This window comes from Panthera uncia, chromosome B1, assembly GCF_023721935.1.
Source record: "Panthera uncia isolate 11264 chromosome B1, Puncia_PCG_1.0, whole genome shotgun sequence".
Taxonomy (NCBI): Eukaryota; Metazoa; Chordata; class Mammalia; order Carnivora; family Felidae; genus Panthera; species Panthera uncia.
In genome coordinates this window covers 75819315-75843781 of record NC_064811.1, presented here as the reverse complement: position 1 = coordinate 75843781, position 24467 = coordinate 75819315, and positions in this window count along the sequence as shown.

Sequence of the window (24467 nt, the reverse complement as noted above, 5' to 3'; positions counted from 1 at the left end):
AAGAAAAAAATGATCCAAAACTCACAAGAGGAATATTTCAGAGATAAGGAAATTATTAGCTATATGAAACAAAACCTTTTAAAAGGTGGAAATAGTGATATAAAGCATAGTATTTGTTTATATGATCCCATTTTTTTCTTTCTATTACTTATCACATGTACCTTGCCCAATATGTGCTATTTAGGACTTAGGACTTAAGCCTTAGGCAGGCTTAAAAATACTGTAAACTAAATTACCAACTGTAACATTTTGTGGTTTCATATTGAGGCATAATTATTTATGAAAATTTTAATTAGAATATATATTTCCTTTATAAATATTCTCAATTTCCTGGTGTAGATTATTAAATGTATTCTGTTTCTTCTTTATTTCCACCACTAATAGACTTTGGAATATTGAAGAAATTCCTAAACATGCTTAGATAAGAAAATATACTACTCAATTGTACATTCATTAAATTATCCTTATTAGTACCACCTCATGAGACAGAAGGTAATCAAATTTACTGGAAAAAAAAATATTTTACAAAGTAGAAAATTAACACATTTTTAAGGAGCGTTAACTCCTACCCACACACTGTCTTCCTTTGTTTCATATGGTTGTGAAGAAGTTACACTCATAAATATCTACAGTATGTTTTTATCTTCTAGGGACTTATTCATTACACAGAATGAAAACCATCCATTTCTGAATATGATAATCTCCAGGGATGTATTTAGCGAGGACATTATGGAAGATTTCATCTGACTCTTACTATCAAAGAAAGGTAAAATTACATAATGCTGAATTTTTAAAAAAGTTAAACAAACAAAGCAAACAAGATACTTTCTGGCAAAACTCAAACCATGCCAACCAAATAGATATAGATCCAGCTGTATTTGCACCCCTGTATTTTAGTGCAAGTGTAGTTCCTTCCTGCACTATTTGCTCAGCCAATCCACCAATTATTCCTTTATAACTGATTGATAATATGATGGGTTATTAAGCATGAAACCACAAGAACACTGTAAGCACTCTTGCTATCACTGTTTCCTCTTATGTGGTCCATTGTTATCCTGCATGAATTCTGAAATGGTGAAGTGATTTAATCAAAACATGCTGCTTTGACTGGAAACTGAATCTGAAAAGCTAATATGACATACCATTGGTTTCCTTAGGTACAAAGAAAAACACATTTCAAAAAAATGATATCAGTTAAGATGAATTTTCTTCATCTACATGACAACATCTGTTGGAGTTATAATGACCCAACTTGACAGTTCAATCTACCTGTCCCAAGTATTTAAGTGGAAAGTGACATGTAACAGATACATGATGGATTTTAAACCAAGAATTGGCATGGAAACAACAATTTGCCACTTAAGACAATGCATGCTAGCATGAAACTACCTAATAAGCTTTCTGTAATACAGACAAATCTTTCCAAGCCTAGCTATTGTTTCAAGCATTTTAAAATCTATTTTCTTGCAAATACTTTTATTACTTAAACAAAAGCAATTTGCTACATACTCTAGCAGCCTTGCCCAGCTGGCATACTTCATTTGAACTACGAAACAATGAGATGATTTTAGTGACCATTTTCTCAATTTTCTTAAGAGTGATTCATACCTAGTACCAGTCATGATGCATAGGAACTAAGTTAATTAATTACACACAATAGGTGCTTTAGAAATTAAGGCTTAATTCTCTGTGTGAGCAATGACTCTAGGGCTAACTACCACAACAAAGATTTCAGAATTCTCTGTGTCAATTCAGATTCTGTGAAATAAACAACATCTATTAATCAAGAAAAGGGGGCTTTGGAGTAAAAAGATGTGTGAGACGTAGTTCTTGTTCATAGTTGATAACATTTTATTGAAGAGATAATAAAATGAGCACAAGATAATCAGTCAAGAAGACAACATCCTACATAGGTACACTATATACTGATATGAAGGGTTACTACATTATAATGTGAAGTGATTGAATTGATAAATCATATTACCATTTGGAAGTGCAAAAGTGAAATTTAAAAAAAAAAGAGGATGTTTTTCTAGGTTGTTGTAGGAGAAAAGTACTTAGGAAAGAAGTGGCATTTGGAATTTGAGCAGGGAGTGAATAAGAACAAAAAATGGCAGGAAAAAAATATAGCTTGAGGAATAGCAAAAGCAAAAACACAGGTTTAAGGGTGATAAATATTAGCAAGTTCTGAGATGAGAAAGGAATTAAAAGGACAGCAAATGTTCCTGTGGGGAAATGATGGGAAAAAAGGGTGGATGCAGAAAGTGGGGAAAGACTGTGAGAGTTTAGGAAATGGATTTAGGATTTGAGATTAGAAAAAACAAATCTTCTAAAGTGAACACTAGTGTGTCTACACCTATCATGACAAGGAATTTGAGGACACGCTGTAGGACCTTGGGCAGTGGAGTAATATGACTATCTACACAGAATGCTATGTACTTACATATCATACTACTATCCAATGCTTAGCACTGGCTGAGAGTTATATATATATATTTTACACATATTTTCATAATTATCTTACAAATTGGGCATTATCACTGAAGCTCTCAGTAGTTACTGCCATCTCCTGGCCCTAAACTGGTATGTGATATATCTGCTATCATATTGCAAAAAGACCTGTCCACTTCCAGTGCTATTAAAGCACATGACATCCATATGACAGCAGTATTTATGGAAGATTAGTTTGGAAGCAGAGTGGAAAATGCAGTGAAGAGAGAAGATACTAGACGCACAGAAACCATTTAGGAGGCAACTAAACAAGTCCTTCCATGAATGATGAAGGCCCAAAGTGAAGAGAAGAAGAAAGAAGTAATTAATGAAAGAATTAAGATTTAGAGAATAATGACAAGTTGGATACAATGCCATGGAATCCAAGAAAGGATACACCAACATAGAGGAATTTGTGGTCAGGGCAGTGAACTACAATGAAGAGGTCAGAATAATAATAAAATAATAATTATTATAATTCCCCCTATCAAGTGTGCATATACAATTCCATTTTTCCATTTTTCTGTCTTTTATTTCTTATTGTCAATTTACTTGTCAACTCAAAATTAACTTCCTGGTGAAAAAATTTCTTTGCCATTCCTTAGAAGGACAAACCACCTCTGAGACCCTTAGCATTTATATGTTGCTCTTTATCCATGTTATCTTGTACTATTACTTTGGTTTACTTGTGTTTATTTAGTATTATACAATGAGAATTTTCCTTTTTTTATTTAAAAAAAAATTAATGCCTATTTATTTCTGAGAGAGAGAGAGACAGAGCATGAGCAGGGAAGGGGCAGAGAGAGGGAGACACAGAATCTGAAGCAGGCTCCAGGCTCTGAGCTGTCAGCACAGTGCCCGACACAGGGCTCAAACTCATGAACTGTGAGATGGTGACCTGAGCTGAAGTTGGACACCCAACTGACAGAGCCACCCAGGCACCACTACAATGAAAAATTTCGAGACAGGGGCCATCTATTTATATTAAAATGTAAAGTGTATATTTACTTTTTAGTTACAAAAGAAATACACAATAATTATGTAAATATCAATACACAGAAAGTAGAATGGAAAGCATATGTGATGTGTATTTTCTTCCAGCCTTTTTAAAAGATGTAGAATAGATTTTTCTTAATTTAGTTGGGATTATAACATTTGTAAGTTAAATATATGTATGACATATATGTTTATACATAGCCTGGTTATTGTGGCCCAAACTCTAGAACCAGACTGAGTAGAATTCAAATCCTAGCTTGGTTATATACAGCTAAGATTCTTAATACTCTCCAGTCTTCTCCAGGTCTGTTGGCAACTATGAAATGGGAAAGGTGATGTCTCCTTCTTCAAAGTATTGTCATGAGGATTAAATCAATTAATGTGTGTAAGCCAGCTGTTGTTTTTGTTCTTATACCATCTCTTTGGGTGTACAAACCTACCTCCATTTTTAGTGGTGGTATTAATCTAAGTCTCAGTATTTGGCTTGTGAATCTAGTATTGAAAGATCAGACAAGTCCATCCTCTGACTAGAGTGATTGGTCCAAAGACGGGAAAGTGGCCCACACAAGGTCAATCAGAGCCTTCCTTTCACCCATTAGATATTTTCTGGAACAACTGGCTAAGAGGCATTCCCTGTTTGCAGGGATTATTAAATATGGGGGCAGTGTCTAGAGTTGTCCTTTTGTCACCACATGAGGAATATCTGCCTGCAAAGGAGGCCAAAAAAACAGAAAAAACAGTAATGGAGTAATGGAGAAAAGTAGACAGTTTCTTAATGACATTGCTTGAGATTCTGAATTCAACCAAATCAGGTGCTCTTCTCCTGGGATTCCCAATTACATAATCCAGTATGGCTCTTTTTTGTTTAAACTTTGAATTAATTTACTTCAAACAACCCCAATAGTTATAACAAATGTGATGCTTTTTGCTTTTAATATAAAAAGATACAAATATTTTTTAAATTTAGTTTTGGAATTATCAGCCTTTATGTAGGACCTACAATGGCTCAATAAATACTTTATGAATCAGCAATTCAACACATCCTCTTGTATTATCATAGGAGATATTGCACATTGGTTTCCTAGTTCAAAAGGCATTTTGCTCAATTCTTTAACTATATTTGTGATCATCAAACAAATATAGGTAAGTCATGTCATTTAAATGTATCAAAGGCTTCAATTTTAAATTAATTTATATCATTAGAGGTTTCTGAGCATCTACTGTGTGCCAGGAACCATGCAATCAACTGGGGATATAAAAATAGATATGTCCCTGTCCTACCTTCAAGGTAGTCCTACATACCCTAAAAGATAAATTACATAGAGCAAATAGTTAAACATCATAAATATTACATATGGTAAACTATTAGAGTTGCATATAAAGAAATATGAGGATAAAGAGTAAGGATTAGGGAAAACTACAAAGAAAATATAGTATTTGACTTGGGCTCCAATAGCTATGCAGAAAATTTGAAAGTAGAAAACATAAGGAGGAACACTCTGGTTTCAGAGGAATAACATGTACAAATGCAGTATATGAAGTGTTTGAGGAGCAGTGAACAATTCCATGTGATTAGACTATTGAGGACGTGTGTGTGTGTGTGTGTGTGTGTGTGTGTGTGTGTGTAGAATTAACGAGTAAGAAAACGTTAAGTGATAATAAAGCTACAGATGAGGATAGAGATTAGCAATTTACAAGAAACCTTGCATGTTATTTAAAAAACTGGTCTACATTTATGTACCTGAAAGCCAGAGAGATTGCTAAATAGAGAACACCATCTGTGTTTCACAAATATATGTATCTGCTCTTTGGGTGGAAGGTGAGTGAGTGGTAGGGTCAAGGATTAAGAAGAGAACATCTATTAGAAAGCAACAACCCTAGGATAAATTATTTGGGTTTAACCTAAAGGAGTTTCAGTGAGGATTAGCAGAAAGAGGAAGTATTTAAGATCCATTTCAGAAACAGAATTAATAGGCTTCTGTGCCAGATTGCAAAGCAGCATGAAGAGAATGTGCACTGGAGATGGCTATCTGGATCCTAATATGGAACAAACAGAGGGATTACATTTTCATAACCCGATTCTCCTAAAGTGGAAAATACCTTGATTCTGCTATCGATGCTCTTTGTGTTTGTAAAATATTTATTAAAAGGGAAATAGATGTCCTTGTGCATATATTAATGCAGGGATAGAAAATTAATTTTTAAACGCTTAATAGAAAATGCTCTTATAGTAGGTCAAATCGTGACTGCCCAAAGATATCAGATTCTAATTCCTGGAATTTGTAAATGTTACCTTATTTGGAATAGAATCTTTGCAGATATAATTAAAGATCTTGAGATGATGGTGTTATCCTGTGGACCCTAAATCCAATGACAACCATCCTTTTAAGAGTGAGGTGGGGGAGATTCGACAGAAGGAAGAAAAGGAGGAGGCAATGGGGCCATGGAGAGAGATTGGAGTGATGCTGCCCTAAGTGGAAGAATGTCACCAGAAGCTGAGAGAGATTAAAAAAAAAAAATGGATTCACCCTCCAGAGCTAATGAAACCCTGCTGACACCTTGATTGAAAATTCCGTTTTAAGTCAATTTGTGATAATCTGTTAAGGCAGCACAGGAAACTAATATACTCTATTTTAATCGTGTTTAGGACCTGCCACAAAATCAGAAATTGTGCACGTATACAGTATTTAATAAACACATGTTGAAGAAATGTAACCCAAACCTTCTCTGTCTCTCTCTCTCAGTCTCTGTCACTCTCTCCCTACTTTTAGAAGGAATACAGCCTGTCTTCTAAGTTATTAAAACTTTGCCGACTCACTAACCCCAGGAAAGAGCAGGAATTCTCAAATTTTCCAACTCAACTTTTTACTTTTGCATGTTTAATTTATAGTAAGAATCATCCAGTTTCATGATTGTGATCATTTTATTCTTATTCTAACTGAAAATGTCATTTACTTAATAGCTGACTAGCTTTTCCTTAGCTTTAAAACACCTCCTGTGGAAAGTTTATTTTTGTACCTAACTATACTTCAGGAGTAGTAAAATGCTTTCATTTCTAAAAATAATTTTCAAGTATTCATAGCCTTATCAAATTGTTCCCCTAGTTAAGAGTGTCATTATCTCCCCTTCCTTAAAATTCTCCTTGTCCTTTCCTGCCCAATGTCTTCCAGAGATTGCCAGTTTCCTTGTTATGTTTCACATTTCTGATAAGCAATAATTACAACTTTAACCACATCTTTTGCTAAGAATTCACAATCACTTTCTCATTTGGGGTTGATTATATCTACTAACTGGGCTGAAATGATGTTCTTGCCTTCTTGAGACATTATTAAGTTAGCTTTGTGATTTAATGGGTTTTGAGAACTGTAGTTTGACGATCTTTAAGCATTAACACTTTATAGAATTTCCTTTTGTGATGAAATCTTTAAATAAAATTGTATTGTTCTCTTGGTTTTTCTCTAAAATAAACTCACATATTTATACAGTTTTTCTGCAATCACTGGTGTCTCCTGATAAATTATCTGCTCGAATTCACTCAGCTTCATATTATTCTTTTTCCAAAAGATAATAGAACATTTAGTGGTAACTCAACCTAAAACCCACACCTATGACATTTAAATGAAGATCTTAACTCAATTCATTAGTTCATTGACATTAATCAACACTCTTCTTTGTGTCCTTTCAACCAGCTTACATTTCATTTAACAGTGTTTTGCAAGCCAACTCAGATTAATTTTGCAATCAAAATTTCACATGGCATTGTCTCCAATACTTTGCTAGAAGTCAAGATGCATTACGTCTACTCCACTCTGTTCATTTACTAAGGGTGTAAAGCTATCAAAAAAGCAACCAGCTTTGTCTGGCACAATTTGTTCTGTATTAACCTATTTATTCTACTTATTTCTCATGGCTGTGTTTTCCTTTCTCAGGATATTTTAAACCAAGCATGTGGTGGCATTTTCAGAATAATTTTCTATTTCTGTAATTTCTTAATTCAATCAATTAAATTACTTACTTAATTTTTAAGAAATAAATTAGACATTTTTGTTCAAAATATAAAGAGTTTTATAGATTGAAAAAAAGTATTTAACTTAATGTAAAGAGAGAGGCCACTTAACTTTTATAATGGCATGAATTGGTGGACTTAATTTATGGTGATTGGGTCTGAGACTTAATTTAGCAGTATCTGCCTCTGATACAGAAATTCTCATGGAAGCTTTAACAGGAAATAATAATAACAATACAGTCCCCATAACTCAGGTTAGAAAAAGGACATACAATACATTCTTATAGAATTCCTATTGACTAAATTGATATTGGCAATGGATTTAAAAGCATATATTTTATCCATGTATATTCCATATGAAAATGGAGCAAGGCAGGTTAGTCCAAGGAAAACCATAAATATACCTTGATTCTCTTTATATTATATATTCCCCTTGAATATGCCTAGGAGTAGGACATAATAATTATTCTAAATATATATGTCTTTATCAGCCATACATATTCTTTTTCAGTTAGCACAAGAAAAACAGAAATACACTTTTATTCTCTCCACATAACATATGCCCTTTGCTTATGACCAATTTTAGGCTGCAAAAGCAATATGGAACAGAAAGCACTCTGCCATCCTGAGCTATATAACTATCTTCATTAATAAGGTACCTCTTGTCTAGCCCTTCTACCACTGTCTTCTCAGTTTCTCTTTTCCTGCAAATATATGAGAACTGCTACTCAAATCAGGAACCATGGAAAGGTTAAGGAAGTAGAAGGGGTTAGATGACTATGGTTTTCATTCTGGAAGACTTAGCTATTGATAGGTAAGCAGTGTAAATTAGGTGGTGTCGGGAATAAATGATCTGTCTCAAGTAGATCAACTAAGTTCAGTAAATCTCAGTCCAAACAAACCCCATACAAGTGGAATGCCTACTCAGTGTGGTAGATATGATTCAATGTTGAGCATACTAATTTGATCTTAAACTTTATATCTGAGAAAGAAAAGTTGGTTATAACCAAACAGACTACAGGGGGAGCTAAGGATGCTTCATCTTTATCTGTGGACAAAAACACAGATTGGGCAGGATAGTTTGTACAAATGCAAACAAATAAACAAAAAACCATTGCACCCTAAAGAAATGGAAATATCACCATGAAGTTGCAGAGGTAGTGCTTACCTCACCTAAATATACTGATTGCATTAGAAAAAAACATTGTAATAACCTAATTGTTGTCTTCCAAACAGTGCAAGCCTTGGTGAAACATAAGTAATGAACCAAAAGAGAGGACAGGCTGAAAGAAAGGTGAAGATACAAAAGATGAGATGGTATTAAAAAAAAAAAAAAAGAACGAAAAAAAACCAACTTGAACTGCAGAACAAAGGTAAAAATTGTAAACAGAGTATAAATGACATACCAGAATTAATAAATTACTCACATGAAGAATGAAAACTCTCTGGGAATAAAAAACTAAAAGAAGAAGGAGGAGGAGAAGGAGAAGGAGAAGGAGGAGGAAGAGGAGGAGGAGAGGAGGAGGAGGAGGCAGAGGAGAAGGAGGAGGAGGAGGAGGAGGAGGAGGAGGAGAAAATAACACTGAGAAATTTGACCTGTAGAGACAAAAAATGCAATGCAAGCTAGGACTTTTAGATTTTGCAGAAGAGACTAGGTCAATGAAAATAGGTTTAGAATCTAAAGAAATAATGGAAGAAGATTTTGCTAAGCCAAGAAAGATAGTCTGTACATAAAATTTCATCAAATTATAGGCAAAATTGAATTATATAAAAAAGCCCATGTTTAGGCTTAATCTAGTGATTATTTTTAATTTTCAAGTTATAAAATTTTTTCTACATCCATTTAAGCACAAAAACAGATTATCTGCAAAGAAACAAAAATAAAACTAGTTTCAGATTTAAATAAAGGTAGCTTCAGTTTTCTTTTCCAAGGCAAATGTCAGATGAAAATGCAAATACGTCTTCAGATTTTTAGAAAAAAAAACACTCAAGAATGCCAAATTGTTATTCATGAGAAAAGGCAACAAGAAAGGATTTTAAAATTGCAATGAATAAAAAATATATATGCTTTTCTTTTTTTTCTATTCTTCTTTTGGCAAGAGAAATCAGCTGAGATGAATGTGGGGGGGGAATCAAAATCCAGAACTAAAGAATGGAAAATATAAAAAGAGATTGGAAGAGAAGCTGGGAAGCAAATACATATATGAAGCCAGGTCTAAGAAAAAGTAATCAGTATCTTTGCAAAACTGGATGCAAAAAAAAAACAATTCTTGAAAAACATTTTTGGATGAAAAATATTTTCGGATGGATGAATATGATATATATGGAATTATTATCTATCAACAAATGTTTTCTTCCAAAACTACATTTGGAAGTGAGGCAGTGAAGAGGAAGGAAGGTGTGCCTTAATCTTCATACCTGAAGAGAGACAAAAATAATTGTTTCCTTACTAGATATTATAATTAAGGTATACTGGGGTGCCTGGGTGGCTCAGTCGATTAAGCGTCTGACTGCTGCTCAGGTCATGATCTCCTGGTTCATGAGTTTGAGCTGCACATCGGGCTCTGTGCTGACAGCTCAGAGCCTGGAGCCTGCTTCAGATTCTCTGTCTCCCTGTCTGTTCTTCCCCCACTCATGCTCTGTCTCTCTCTTTGTCTCATAAATAAATAGAGGTTAAAAACATTTATAATTAAGGTATATTAATTTAAATAAACTTAAATACATCCACTAGATAAATTAAAAATGGGATTTGTACATCCTAAATCACAAAAGAAGATAAATATATACACTGCAAAAAATAGGGGTGCCTGGGTGGCTCAGTCGGTTGAGCAACTGACCTCAGCTCAGGTCATGATCTCAAGGTTTGTGAGTTCAAGCCCCGCGTCGGGGTCTGTGCTGACAGCTCAGAACCTGGAGCCTGCTTCAGATTCTGTGTATCCCTCTCTCTAGCTGCCCCTCCCCAACTCATGCTCTGTCTCTCTCTGTCTCAGAAATAAATAAATGTTAAAAAAGAAAATATAAGCATGTAAGCACACACAAAATAGTAACAACAAGACAAGGATTAAGAAAGACAAAAACCACATATACTATTGCCAGACGTATTTTGATTTATGTGAATTTGTCTTCCAGCCTCTGCTTAGGATGTAAAAAGCTGGAAAGAGCATTACTCCCTTCCTCACAAGAAAGAAGCCTAACTCCTCTCAAGCCCATCAGGGAACTGAGACATCAGGTCAACCTCCTAGCCTGAAATACAAGAAACAATAGGCTCTTCCAATGACAAAGAGGGATGACTACAGGCTTAGCTGGGGAAGGGCACAGAAGTAAGATGAGGTCACCATAGAAGGGGATAGGAAGATTTCTGCTGGTTTCTAAAACAAATTGCAGAAACCAAGTGTGGGCTTGCAGAGAGTGCGTAACTTGCTTAAACAGACATGAGTATATACTTAGAAGAGTAGGACTGCTGGCAGCCAGACTCAATGGCTGTCTGTTTCCAGCTTGTAGGCTCTTTTTCATGGACTTGACCATAGGTTTACAAGAAAGACTGGGGACAGAGAGAGACAGACCAGGGGAAACTTCTGTCAGTGACGAAGTCTTATGGAGGGGATAGCGTCTGTTGTGGGAAACAGACAAAGCCTCATCCAGATCTCTCTCTCCTACATCCCTTATGGAACAAAGCTTTAATCCACTGGGAGAAGGGCAGCAGAGCCTGTTGTCCAGGGTACAGACGAAAGAGTAAAAGAAAAAAAATAAACATTCCAATCATTCCAGAGGGGTAAAATTTCTCACTAGTATAAAGTGTGTCAAGTATTTAAGGCCAAGTTTGCGAGAAGGATGGGCAGGATCACTGAAAAAGCCACATACTCAGTCCAGGAACACAGAATCTGCCTAAGCCTAAACTCCTCCACCCTCCAATACCAGATTAACAAGTGTTGAATACCAGGTAACTACTCTCTACCACACAGGGAAGGGCAAAGGTATAAAAAAATACACTCTCAGAGGCACAGGCTCACATAGGTACCCAATGTTGACAGGAACAGTGAGAAATTCTGTCTGGTGACCCAACCTCCAACCTGAGCACAAGATAGTCACAAGAGGACCTGAAACTTGTGGTGCATTGAATGCAATAAGTTACAACAAAGTCTAACTTGATATTGACTCTTGACTTGATTGATTTAACACCCCACAATAAAAGCCTAGCAGAAGAAGAGATATGCCCATTTGCAGGCATAAATACTTTTACCTCAGTCTCTACTGTCCTTTAATAATGTCCTCTTTTCATTCAAATATTACAAAACACATTAAAAAAGCAAGAAATAAAAATACTGTTAGGAAATAACCAATCATTGAACCAGATACAGATATGACCCAGATGTTGGAACTAAAAAACAAGATAGCTAAAATAACCATGATTAATATAATGAGGCTCTAATGGAAAAAGTGGACAGTATGCATAGACAGATGGGAAATTGTAGCAGATGGATGGACTGTATTAGAAAGGATCAAATGGAAATTTTAGAAATGATAAAAAAAAAGATAACAATAAACCTGTCACAATAGAGATGAAAAATGTCTTTGATGGGTTTATTAATAGATTTGAGAAGCCATGAAAAGACAGTGAACCCAAAGAAAAAAATTATTCAAATCTTATGACACCAAAGCAGCATATAAAAAGGGTAGCATTATAGTTTCTAAAAGCCTCAGTTTGAAGGAAGATTATCTTGGGCTCAAATTCCATCTATTTATTAGATTGTGACTTTGAACAACTTACATAAATTCTCTATGCTTCAGCTTTATACCTCAATAAATGAGATAATGATCAGACCTACTTCATAAGGTTCTTGTGAAGACTAGATCAATCACTATATGTAAAACTTTTAATAACTGTATATGCCCACAGCAAGTGCCAATAATTGTTAGCTATTATTATTACTGAACAATTAAAAAAATACACCAGTGAAGCAAGTTATGTCAGACAAAATCGAATTTGAAGAAAATTATTAAATATGGTAAAATGTAACAAAAATATAGCTGATGAAACTTCATACACTAAACAGCACAAGTGTACAAAAAACTCTCAGAAAAACAAAGAGAAACAAAGAAATATATACAAAGAGAGATATACATAAACTGATATAGATAGAAATGTATATGAGGTAGCAAAGTTGTCTATACACTGATAACATACAAAATATAAAAAGAATTTAAATAATATTTAATTTATATAATTGAATTCCTCATTGTGAAATAATTTATATATCCTGTAGAGAATATGGCATATTTTTTATGCATCCATGAAATATTAACTTTATATTAGTCAGCCAAACAACTGTAAATATTCTGAAATTCTGAGCATGTTACAATTGACAAGTGTGATAGTTTACATTGTCTGGCAAAAATGCAATAATGATAACATTAATAACATATATATTTTTTTAAATTACTAAGAGGAGATATAGATAAAGTTCTCTACCCAAAAATAATTGCTATAAAGGGATGTCTCACATATTTATAAAATAGAAATATTGGCACTACAAATCAAAACATACACAGTAAAGCTAAAATGATCTCAGCTGAATATTCAAGTAAGTAGCATTTTTAAGTACAGCAAAATTAAAATCAGTGGACTAAGTATCCCACTTAAGAAGCCAGAAAGAGTGGCAAAATAAATTCTTTGCAAGGTAGAGAATGGAATATACAAAAGAAAAAAAATTAAAACTAATAATTAGAAAGAGGAACACAGTAAAACATATAAATTAATATAAAAATTGGTTCTTTAAAATGATTAATAAAATGTACACGTTTTTTATAAGAACAGTTAGAAATGGAGAAGGAACACAAAAATAAACAACTTGAAAAACTGAATATTGTCACAGTCATTAAGCAAAGTCTAGGAACAAACCTCTGCTAATGAATTTAAAAATCTTCATCAAAGAATTCTATTATTAAAGATGGTTTACATAACAGAGTCTGTCTTAAGAAGATGTGGAAACAGATACAAACTTTGGGGCAGATAATGTCTACACTATTCAAAAAATTGTGAAGAATAGGGAAGAAGTAATTCTTTCTGTGGTGATTTGATTGTATTACTGGCCCCAATCTTTCACATCTCTCTGTATTTGTGTCCTTTGTTCACACCTTCCCATGCTAACTCTGGGCTTGGCTGTCATTTGCTTATCCAACGGAACAGTAGCAAACTTCATGCCAGCAGAAGCTTTCAAACGCACATGCAAGGTTCAGCTTTCTTGGACCTCTGTCTGGAAGAAAGATTGCTGGAGGGATGTGTGAGACACATGAAGGAGAGATGAATAACCATAGCTGAGAATATTTTATATCTATCCTCTCTCAGGTGACCTGCCAACTGACCCAAATGATACCCAAGCTTAGTTAGCTAAGGTAAGCCAAACCATATCCACATAAGCAGAACCAACCTAACAGTCCATATACTCATGAGAAATAATAAATGTTATTGTTTAAGCACTAATTTAGAAATGGTTCCTTACACAACCTTATTATAATGATAGTAGCTAATATTCTTCCCAATTGTTAAATATGATCAACATAAGCCAGACATCAAACTATGACAAAAATAACAATCATAGACTATTCGGTATATATATACTAAATATATATATAAGAGGCAGCTAAAATTTTGGCAACTGCTAAGTTCATTTCCTTAAATGCCTTTATGATTAGAAGAGTAAAAATGAAAATAATGAACTAAGCACTCAATTCAATAACTTAGAAAAAGTATCATAAAAGCAATTTCCCTAAAGGAAGGAAAACATAGTAAAAGCAGAAACCAACATATCAGAAGTTCTTAAAGTAAAATCAATAATTAAAATAAAAATTGAGAGGAAAAAAATGCACATTAATATAACCCAAAACAAAAACATAAAGAAGTAAAATGGGTTTTAATGAAGTTGGGGAAATGGGCTGGTGTTCTTGTTTTTAAATACATTAAGAGTCATATTAAAGATTTCAAAGCTGATAAAAGTAGTAGAGGGAAGACACTGAAATTACAAAATTTATTTTGGCAGAAAATGGCAAGTACCTGGCCAATAGGAGATGCTCAAGAAATATGTGTTAAATTCATAGAAGCCGGTGAGCAGATGAGTTCACATTTAATATAAAATATTTTAAATGTTTATGATTTTATGTGATTTTAAATTATGTTTACATTTTATAAAGCTCTTTCTGGGTACGGTTTGAAAAACAGATGGCGGCCCACCCAGAAGAAGGGAGACAAGTCATGATGTTCTGGGTAATGGCTAATGGGGGCGGCAGTGGAATTTGAGAGAAGGAAATAAATTGGAGCTCTAGGTAAAAGAATCAGTAGGGAGTGGTGACTTCTTGGTTGTGGGCAATGATCAAGTATGACAAGTCTAAAGTTAATGCCTTGAGTCTCTGTACAGATAATAAGTCCAGTTATAAGAGGTGATATGGTGGTCAGTAGTGTTCTTTACCAACTATCGTGTTCCTGTCTTCTTCAAGTTGCATAGTCAACTCATACTTTCCTGCATCTTAGTGGTTGATTAGAGTTGTTCAGAGCAATTTTGACCAAAAAATTGTGAGATGAAGTAAAATGTGTCACTTTCAGGATTAAATTTTCTTTTTTGATGCAAGCACTTGCAGAGCTGTCTCTTCATTTAACTGTCGAGATTATAAGCCAATTCCAGGCAGTGATTGTTCTGTCAGCCTATGGACCAATGATAGCCATGATTTTTTTTTTTTTTTAATTCTCCTAACTAAGGGGTGGAACTTAGTTTTCTGCTCTGTGAATTATAGGATTGACTGCTTAACTAATAGAAGGTAGTAGAAATGATGTTGCATCAATTTCAGATCTAGTTTTAAAGGGAATTGGCAGGGCACCTGGGTGGCTCAGCTGATTGAGTGTTCAACTTTGGCTCAGTTTGTGGGTTCAAGCCTGCCTCAGGCCCTGTGCTGACAGCTCAGAGACTGGAACTTGCTTTGCATTCTGTGTCTCCCTCTCTGTCTTCCCCTCCCCTGCTCGCTCTCTCTCTCTCTCTCTCTCTCTCTGTCAATAAATACAAAATTTAAAACTAATCAATTTTTTGGCAACTCCACTTTCTCCCTCTTGGAACATTTGTTCTTGGGACTTGACCTGCAGGAACCCTGCTGCCATGTTATAAGAAGCTCAAGCCACATAAACAGACTACATGTATGTTTTCCAGCAGATAGTGTCACTGGAGTCCCCAGTCAAATTTCAGCATCCACTGCTAGCATGTGAGTGAGTTGGACAATCCAGCCAAATCAATGCCTCAGGTGACTACACCCCCAGCAGATACCATGTGAGTGGAAGATTCCCATTGAATCCATTCAACCCACAGAAACATGAGAGGTAATAACATGCTGTTGTGTTAAGTCACTAAGTGTTCTCACACAAAAAGAAATAACTGAAACAGCCTGGATCCTGGAATAAGAATGTTGATGACAGGGAGTAGATAGAGACCACTCTCTCCACACTATTCTTATAAAGCATGAGGAAGGAATACATCTTTGTGGTGTTAAGCTATTGGGATTTTCAGGTGTTGATTGTAATAAAATATCCTAGCCTAACCTGATTGATAAATACAAGATACGCTATGCTGCAGAAGTAACAAGTTTGCTTGGAAATTTAAAAATAAGCTCATTTTTATACACCTAATGGGCAACTGGGTAACGATGTCCAGAGGCATGTAAGTCTTACACGTAGGAAGTCTAGTGTCACTCTAGGCTTTTATTAAAGATGTATATATCCATGAACTACCCTAGGAAACTATATAATCTGGACTTTACAGTGATTTTAGTGCAGTTGAAGACTACATTAAATTTTTGTAAGCCTTGACTTTTGAACTATAAATCATTATTATAACTATATAAAATAACTGTGAAACAGAAATTGGTAAAGTATAGTCTTCATCCTCAGGGACACTCAGCCTTTTCTAATAGATACTAATACAAAATGCAAACTTTTGCCTTAAAAATTTTTTTCTTATTATGTTTCTTCCTATTTTCTTCCCATTATGTTTCATCTTATATTCAGTCATTTCTGCAGCCTGAAGATTCTGTCATTCCCAAATTTATGTCAATTAAATATTTGATTAGCATGACACAACCTGTATGTTTCAATAACTGGTCAGTTTAATGCCCAAATAATATAAGATTCTTCAACTGATTACTGAAAATTAGATTATGAACAGATTCTGAAAACTAGTTAAGGATTAATAGGACAATATTAATATTCTACATGAATAGGTTATACCAAACAATCTCATCTAAAAGCACATGGTGTCACTGGACAGGTAGATATTGGGACCAAAGATACCCCCTTACATTTAATGTCTGTCTTCTATTCTCCATAACTGTGGAAAGATCACCAATCTTGTAGACTTGCCTCAAATAGTAACTGAGTTGATAATTGTCAAGTATTTCCTTTTTAAAAATTTCTTTAATGTTTTAATTTATTTTTGAAGGAGAGAGAGAGAGACAGAGCGTGAGTTGGGGAGGAGCAGAGAGAGAAGGAGACACAGAATTCAAAGCAGGCTCCAGGCTCTAAACTGTCAGCACAAAGCCCGATGCGGGACTCAAACTCACAAACTGCGAGATCATGACCTGAGCTGAAGCCGGACGCTTAACCAACTGAGCCACCCAGGCGCCTATCAAGTACTTTCTACAGTGCATGGCATATATAAGTGTTTATTCAGTAACTGGAAAAAAAACAATAATAATTCAGTACTGTCAGTTTCAAGTTCTCACAATAATACAGGGTGTAATCAAAGTTGATAGGTACATTTTCTTATACACAGGATTCATTTTCTTTCTACAGTGAAAGTTATCCTCTTTCCTTTCTAAAGAAAAAAAGTTAAATGAAGTAAAGTAGCATGGCTTTCCCTTTGTCATCTGTTAATATGTCACCCTCAGCCCCAAGCAGGAGACTTTCTTCTTTTTATTACTTTCTCGATTTAAACATGCTTTTTAGAATTCCTTTTCATTTGCTTTGGAATTTTTCTCAATTCCATTTTTGCTTTAAACTAACTGGCAATTTTCTTAGGTGTGTAAATTATTATTTTTGTCATCATTCTTGCTTACATACTCCTACTTCCGTCATTTTACATGTTCTCATGTTCAGTGGCAAGCTCCCTGGGCAGCTGCATTGATCTCTTTCAGGTATCTCAACATTTTCTTCTTCATCAGGATCACCTGCAATCGTACAGTCCAAAGTCCATTTGTGATAGTCTCTCTTTCCTTTTGTGGCATCTTCATCTTATTGATATATAGACTTCTAACCATTCTTTCTCTAAGCTTTCTGAAATGTGGATTTTTAATATCTAGCAGGTTCCGACTCTGTGTACTGCTTTTTTTTTTCCTGGCTTGCTCATACTGCAGGATTGAATAATTCATTTTTTTCCAGGGTTCCTGATCTTTTTACTTCTTTCATCAGTTCCTCTCTGTTGGTGGGAAGTAGGTCTAGTGACTGGTCCCCCTTTAAGTTTAGAATTGATTCAAATATCTGGTTTCCACAGAATGTTCTCCTGGATGAATAATGGAAGTTCCCAATAGCTATTATGTTTTGCCTCTAAGCCAGTTTGATGATATGAATATATGACTCTTGTATTCAGGCTCCTCTGGCTCCCTGAAGTACATCCTACTATGGAAACAATTCTGTTCCACTCTCCTTTGAACCTCACCCAGACACTAACATGTTTTCATTATTTCCACAGGAAGCTCTTCAACAGCTCTGCTTTATTTCTGGCTTCTTGTCTGCTTCTGTTGACAATAATATATCCTTGCTGTGGATACTCAATTTCTGACAAATTGATGAGGTAGAGAGTCAGGGAGGCAAGACTGAAATTAGGATAGCTAGTGAAGCTTTAATCCCAACATCTTCATTACATACTGCCTGGACTAACACTATGTTAAATAACAATAACAACAAAAAATGGTCCTACTGTATATAAATACATTTCCTTTTTCTCCATTTTCTTCTTCATCCCTATAGGGGAGAGCCGTTCTTCTGCCCATGAATAAAATATTTCTAGAATGAAATTGAATGCATCAGGCCATAATTATGTTTGTCATTTGCTACTAAGACAACCCAACAGATAATTGAGTGTAGGGCTTTGGAGCCAGACTGCCTGGTTTATAACCCACATGCACCACTAACTAGTTGTGTGACTCTGGTAGATCATTTAACTTCTCTCTGAATTGGCTTGCTTATCCATCCAATGAGGATAAATATAGCCTCACATTCATAAGACTGTGATGAAGATTAACTAAGTTAATATATATAAAGTGCTAGAGCATGCCTGCATATGATGAGGGCTATCATTTCTATCTGACAAGTGTACCTGGCTTAGAATGCTACCATGCAGTGATAGAATGACTGCAAGCTTCAGAGATGGGTATTAAGTCTTCCTTGGTCTTGCTATTTATTAGCTATGTGGCCTTAGGGAATGATTTCATATTCAAGCTTCTGTTTTCTTTCTGGTAAAGTGATGATGAAAGTATTTCACAGGATTGATGTGAGCATTGATGTGGATGTGGCATAGAAGATGAATTTAAAGTGTGAGGCATAAGATAGACACTCTTCCTCTGGGAGTTGTTAATGTTTTTAAGACTCTCCCTGCCCTCCAGGAGTTCCTTTCATGTTTGGGAGGCAGGACTAGGTCATAATTAAGTTTTTCTGTGAAGTTAAATAGATTCAGGTTTAAATTCTGGTTCCGATCCTTACCAGCTATGTAAATTTGGGAAAGTTACTTTGAGTCTCTCATTCCTGTCCCTTATCTATATAATGGATATTCACTTGACATTGTGAGAATTAAGTGAAATACTATAAACAGAGAGTTTATCACAATGCCTGGAGCATCATAGTTGCTCTCTCTATTACCACCGAGTTGTCTCCATTGTCATGAAACCATTTTCTAACTAAAACCTGTAGATTTGCCTACAAGGATAAAATGCAGTGAATAATGGACATCAAAATTCTGGTTGGCTTGATAGTTACATTCCCAAGTATAAATGAATAATTCAGAATTTTATGGTACATATCAATTTCTGTGAGTGTCAATGGCCTCAATTAGTTTCAAAGGGCTGCTCCACTTTGGTTTATGATAAGTTTCAATCACAGAATCTGCAAAGGTGTGAATCAGATGCTGGGATTTTGTGACAATAGTGTGGGTTGTCACTCTATAAGGCCCTGTTTGGTAGAGAACTGGATTTCCTAGAAACCTCTATCACAACTAAGTAACTGCATCAGTGAGAAGGAGTGAAGTACTTGTATGTATGAAGATACTTGCATTTCCAGTATTTTAAAAAAGTGATGAACATTAATAAATTATTATGGTTACAATTATTTCAATAAGGACTAGGATTTGATCCCTGATTCTGTCAGTTACTAGGTATAAGACTTTATACTAAACTCCCAGGGCTTCAAAAAAAAGTATATTAACCCCCACATTATAGAACTATTATGAAAATTAAAATATAAGGTATGTGAATGCAACTGGTCTATACATACTACTCAGTAGATACTCAAATGATATTTATTCTGAGTCCATTTTTTAATCCCTCCCTGCCGTATGCTATTTACCACTCAAACTGTTTGCTGATTATTCAACAAAATAATTCATAGCTTTAATAACAATTCAAGCTTTAATCCATACTTGCTTCTTATCCCCTGACTATAGTTTACTGACTTTTCACCCTTGGGTGTTACCAATATTTTATATTCTCTTCGTCATCTTGCCTATCTTTGACAATTCTTGGAAGGACTTTGCAAGAAAGTCATTGGAAGAAATATCATGTGGAATGGTAGCTTCTGGGAACAGAAAGTTCTGGGGGATGGCAAAACTTGAGTTTTATTGAGATAATTAAGGATAGAGGTGGTTGGACACATTGAAGGAATTAAGGAAGGCCACAGAGACAATAGGAAGTTTGGCCTTTATCTTGTAGGCTATGGGTAGTCTGTTGGGTGCTTTTATAGGACAGTAACAGACTTTTACTAGAAACTTAAATTTCTGATGTCTCAATATGCAATACACGCCAGTCTTTAGGTAATTTCCTAAGATCACCTTAATTTTCCTATAAAAGGAATTTATCTACCTTGCTCTGTACACAATGTAAAATGTTCTGAGTACTATGTGTGTGTAACATGCCACGAAATCTAGTCCTTCTTGAGTTAACACACATACCAGATCATAAAGATTACCCTTTCAACTCTTCTTTATAATTTTTTTTAAAAAAGCATAAACCATTTTAATACTCCCTCTCTTCCTGTACATATTATTTTCTTAAAATTTATTTATTCCATTATAGTTAAGGTATAGCATTAGTCTACTTACGTATGTTTAGGCCATAGGGAAGACATTTTTGTACTTGCTGTTGCATTAGGATTTTTAATTCATTTGTTTTATGTTTTAAAGCAAAGTACTATATTTGAAATAACTCTGGTCTGCAATACGGAAAGTTGGATGCTCATTCTAATCTGTGATTTCACATTCAGTGACCTTTGGCAAAGACATACAATACACTATATATGAGTTTCGATTTTCTTCTGTGCAAAATGAAGGAGCACAATTAGGATATTGTTTATGACTCTTTAATCTTTAACATTCTATTTTTCTAGATGTTCAAAACTCTGCTAGATTCTATGGGGATAGAAGAAGGTAAGCTTTGTATATTTTTTTCAGCATGCCCTCTTTATTTGAGAATATTATCCATATAACTTTCATAAATGGAGAGAAAAAATATAGAAAGTATTAAGAAGTATGGCAAAATGAGTAATCATTTATCTCATCCAAGCATTAGCACCAGTGAAAAAGAAAGAAAATGCAGGTTTTGTTCCCTTGAGATTGTTCAGTTGAAAACAGGCTTAAAGAGCCCATTTTATGGAAAGCTATAAGTAATGGAGTAGACAGAAAACTATAACGCATTAGACTTTTTTAAAAAATGTTCTTCTGTTTTTTTTTGTTGTTGTTGTTTTGTTTTTTTTTTTTTATTTTTGAGACAGAGAGAGATAGAGCATGAGCAGGGGAGGGGCAGAGAGAGAGACACACAGAATCTGAAGCAGGCTCCAGGCTCTGAGCTGTCAGCACAGAGCCCAAAGCAGGGCTTGAACTCACAGACCGTGAGATCATGACCTGAGCTGAAGTCAGATGCTTAACTGACTGAGCTACCCAGGCGCCCCATATGCATTAGACTTTTTAGGGTACTACTGTGTTGGGAGATCTGATATATTAAATTTTCATATGAAAATGATGATATACATGCACATATTTTACATATAATTTGTGACATCCTCCTATAATTTTCACATGATAATGAAGTGCATGTGTGAAAATGTACCTATATATGTATATATTTAAAGAAACATTACTATTTTCACTGAGCTCTGACAATTATTCCTCTTCTGTCATATTTACTGCATCCTTCAAGTAAAAGTATGAATAAAATTTGCTTTTAGAGAGAGTTTTAGCAGCAATAGTGCAGAGTATCCACACTAATACTACATACATACACACATACATACACACACACACACACACACATAATCATTCACTCAGAGGGCACGTCCTTGCCTGAGTCTGACAACATTTATTGTTCATTCTGTTTAGATTTCCGTGTAGAGTGGATCCTTTACAATTTTTTAATGTTTATTTATTTATCGTTGAGAGAGAGAGAGAGAGAGAGAGAGAGAGAGAGAGAGAGAAGGGACAGAGAAAAAGGGAGAGAATCCCAAGCAGGCTTCATACTGTCAGCACAGAGCCTAATGTAGGGCTCAAACCCGCAAATCATAAGATCATGATCTGAGCCGAAACCAAGAATCAGGCACTTAACCGACTGAGCCACCCAGGCACCCCTATAATTTATTTTTCTGTGAACATATATAAGGAATAAAAGATTAAAATACTGCTTTATTAAAGCAAGCATCTTTCTATATTTTCCCCCATTTTTGTGTTTCCCCGCCCTGGATGTATGTAGCTGGTCTTTATCTGTACTAGTAAATACCCAGCAAATTCTAGGCAAAGGCTCAGTGGAATGATGAGTGCCTTGGTGCCTCTGTGGGAGCTGTCCATGAGAGCCATTGTCCTAGGAACTCAAGAAATACCTCCAGCACGGTTAGGAGCCTCATCCTTAGCAGAACAGTCCAGGGAGGCCGTCCAAAAGATGGTGTTTATTCTTTTTCCAAAGCATAGGTGGAGGCCATGAGTCCAGTGGCATCAGTAATGATTTAAACACTTTGCTTTAGACATTTCATTGACTGTAATGATACTAACTATAAATTATTCATCTTATTTGCACTTCACTGCACTTCTGATATGTAATCATAACTTACAATTTTGAATCCAAATTTAAGAAGCGCATCTTCACAATCAGGTATGTGTTTCACTTTCAGTTCTGGTTCAAACACATGTTGCTATCTACTTTGTTTAACATTTTGGGTATAGAATAGATTTAACCAGATATTATTCCTAATTATCTATGTGTACATGTAATTATTTTCTTGTCAGCACATTTTTACACTGTATTATACCAAAAAATATTTAGAATAGTTCAACTTGAATAAGATAGGCAATACAGGAATATAGTAGCAATATAGTAGATACATGATGAGAAATTTTCATTAGAAAATTCAAAATGCTAGTCCTTGAAGATGCTTTCTTGGCAAGTCTTTCTGCTTTCACAGAAACTTTAATCAAACTAAGTATTCAATTTTCTGGTTTAGGGATTTAAACATTTCTCAACTCTATAAAGACTCTGATTATCATGGCATGTTAAATCTCCAATCACTCTGCTCCCCAAGATTGTAGTTGACCTACATTTTAGAAACACAAAAACTAGAAATGCCTTCAAATCATCAATTTTTAATACTGTCCAAAGTAGAAGTCAACTTTTATTTTTAAACAGAGAAGGGTTTTTAGGTGGTGATTAAATGGCAAGTTCTGGAGCAGACTTTCTGGGACAGAATCCAGCCTCTCTTACTAACTTGGTAACCTTGGGCAAGTCATCTATTGTACTAATTTCCTCATATCTAAAATGAGAATATAAGTAGTACTTACATTACAGTGTTGTTAATTAGGAATAAATCAATATGTATAAGGAAATTGCTAAAAGAGTACTGGGCATACAATGAGATTAAAATACTTGTTATTATAATAATTATTGATGTTAACTTAGTATGATGCTCAAGGTAAATGCCAAGTCCTGTGATAAAATTGGACTATAAATGCAATAACTTTCTTTGTAACCACCACATATGGGGGGCACAACTGTTTTGCTTTTTCTGAAAATCTAGCAAAGCATGAAGTATGACCTATCATCTGCTACTATAGGATTTTTCACAATAACTGTGTTTCATCCACAGAAATAACAACACGGACTTTGTTTTAACCGTAATAAAATCATGTTTCATTGTACTTATAAAATAAATGTATAAAGGACTATCAAAATATTAACCCTGATGGCTTACTGTAGACCACCAAGAAAAATTAGTAAAAATGTCTAAATGTTTTAAATATTTTGGTACTACAAGTGATTACTAAAAAAAATAAAACAAAACAACTTGGGCATATTCTGAAAGAACATAAAGTAAATCTAGCTTCCCATTGTAGTGTGAAAGTTAGATTCTACTCCTGAGGCCATAAACCAAGATGGATGGGTTTGGTGTGAAAATGAGGAGAAAGCAGTACAGAAACTAGTGAAGGCCCTCAAGGTCGCTCCACTCTACAGATGGCTCAGAGACAGCAGTGGTGATGGAGGAAAAGACTTGCCACCAGATTCTCAGTGAGCAAGAAGATGAGCCCCTGATAGGTGCCAGGGAGGTAAATAGGCAGGCAGGCACACCAATGAAATCAACTCAAGAGGTGTTATTTTTCAAAATCTAGTGACTCCTACTTCTGAAATCTTTTTTTTTTTTTTTTTTTTTTTTTTGAGAGAGAGACAGCACACGCACATGAGTAGGGAAGGGCAGAGGGAG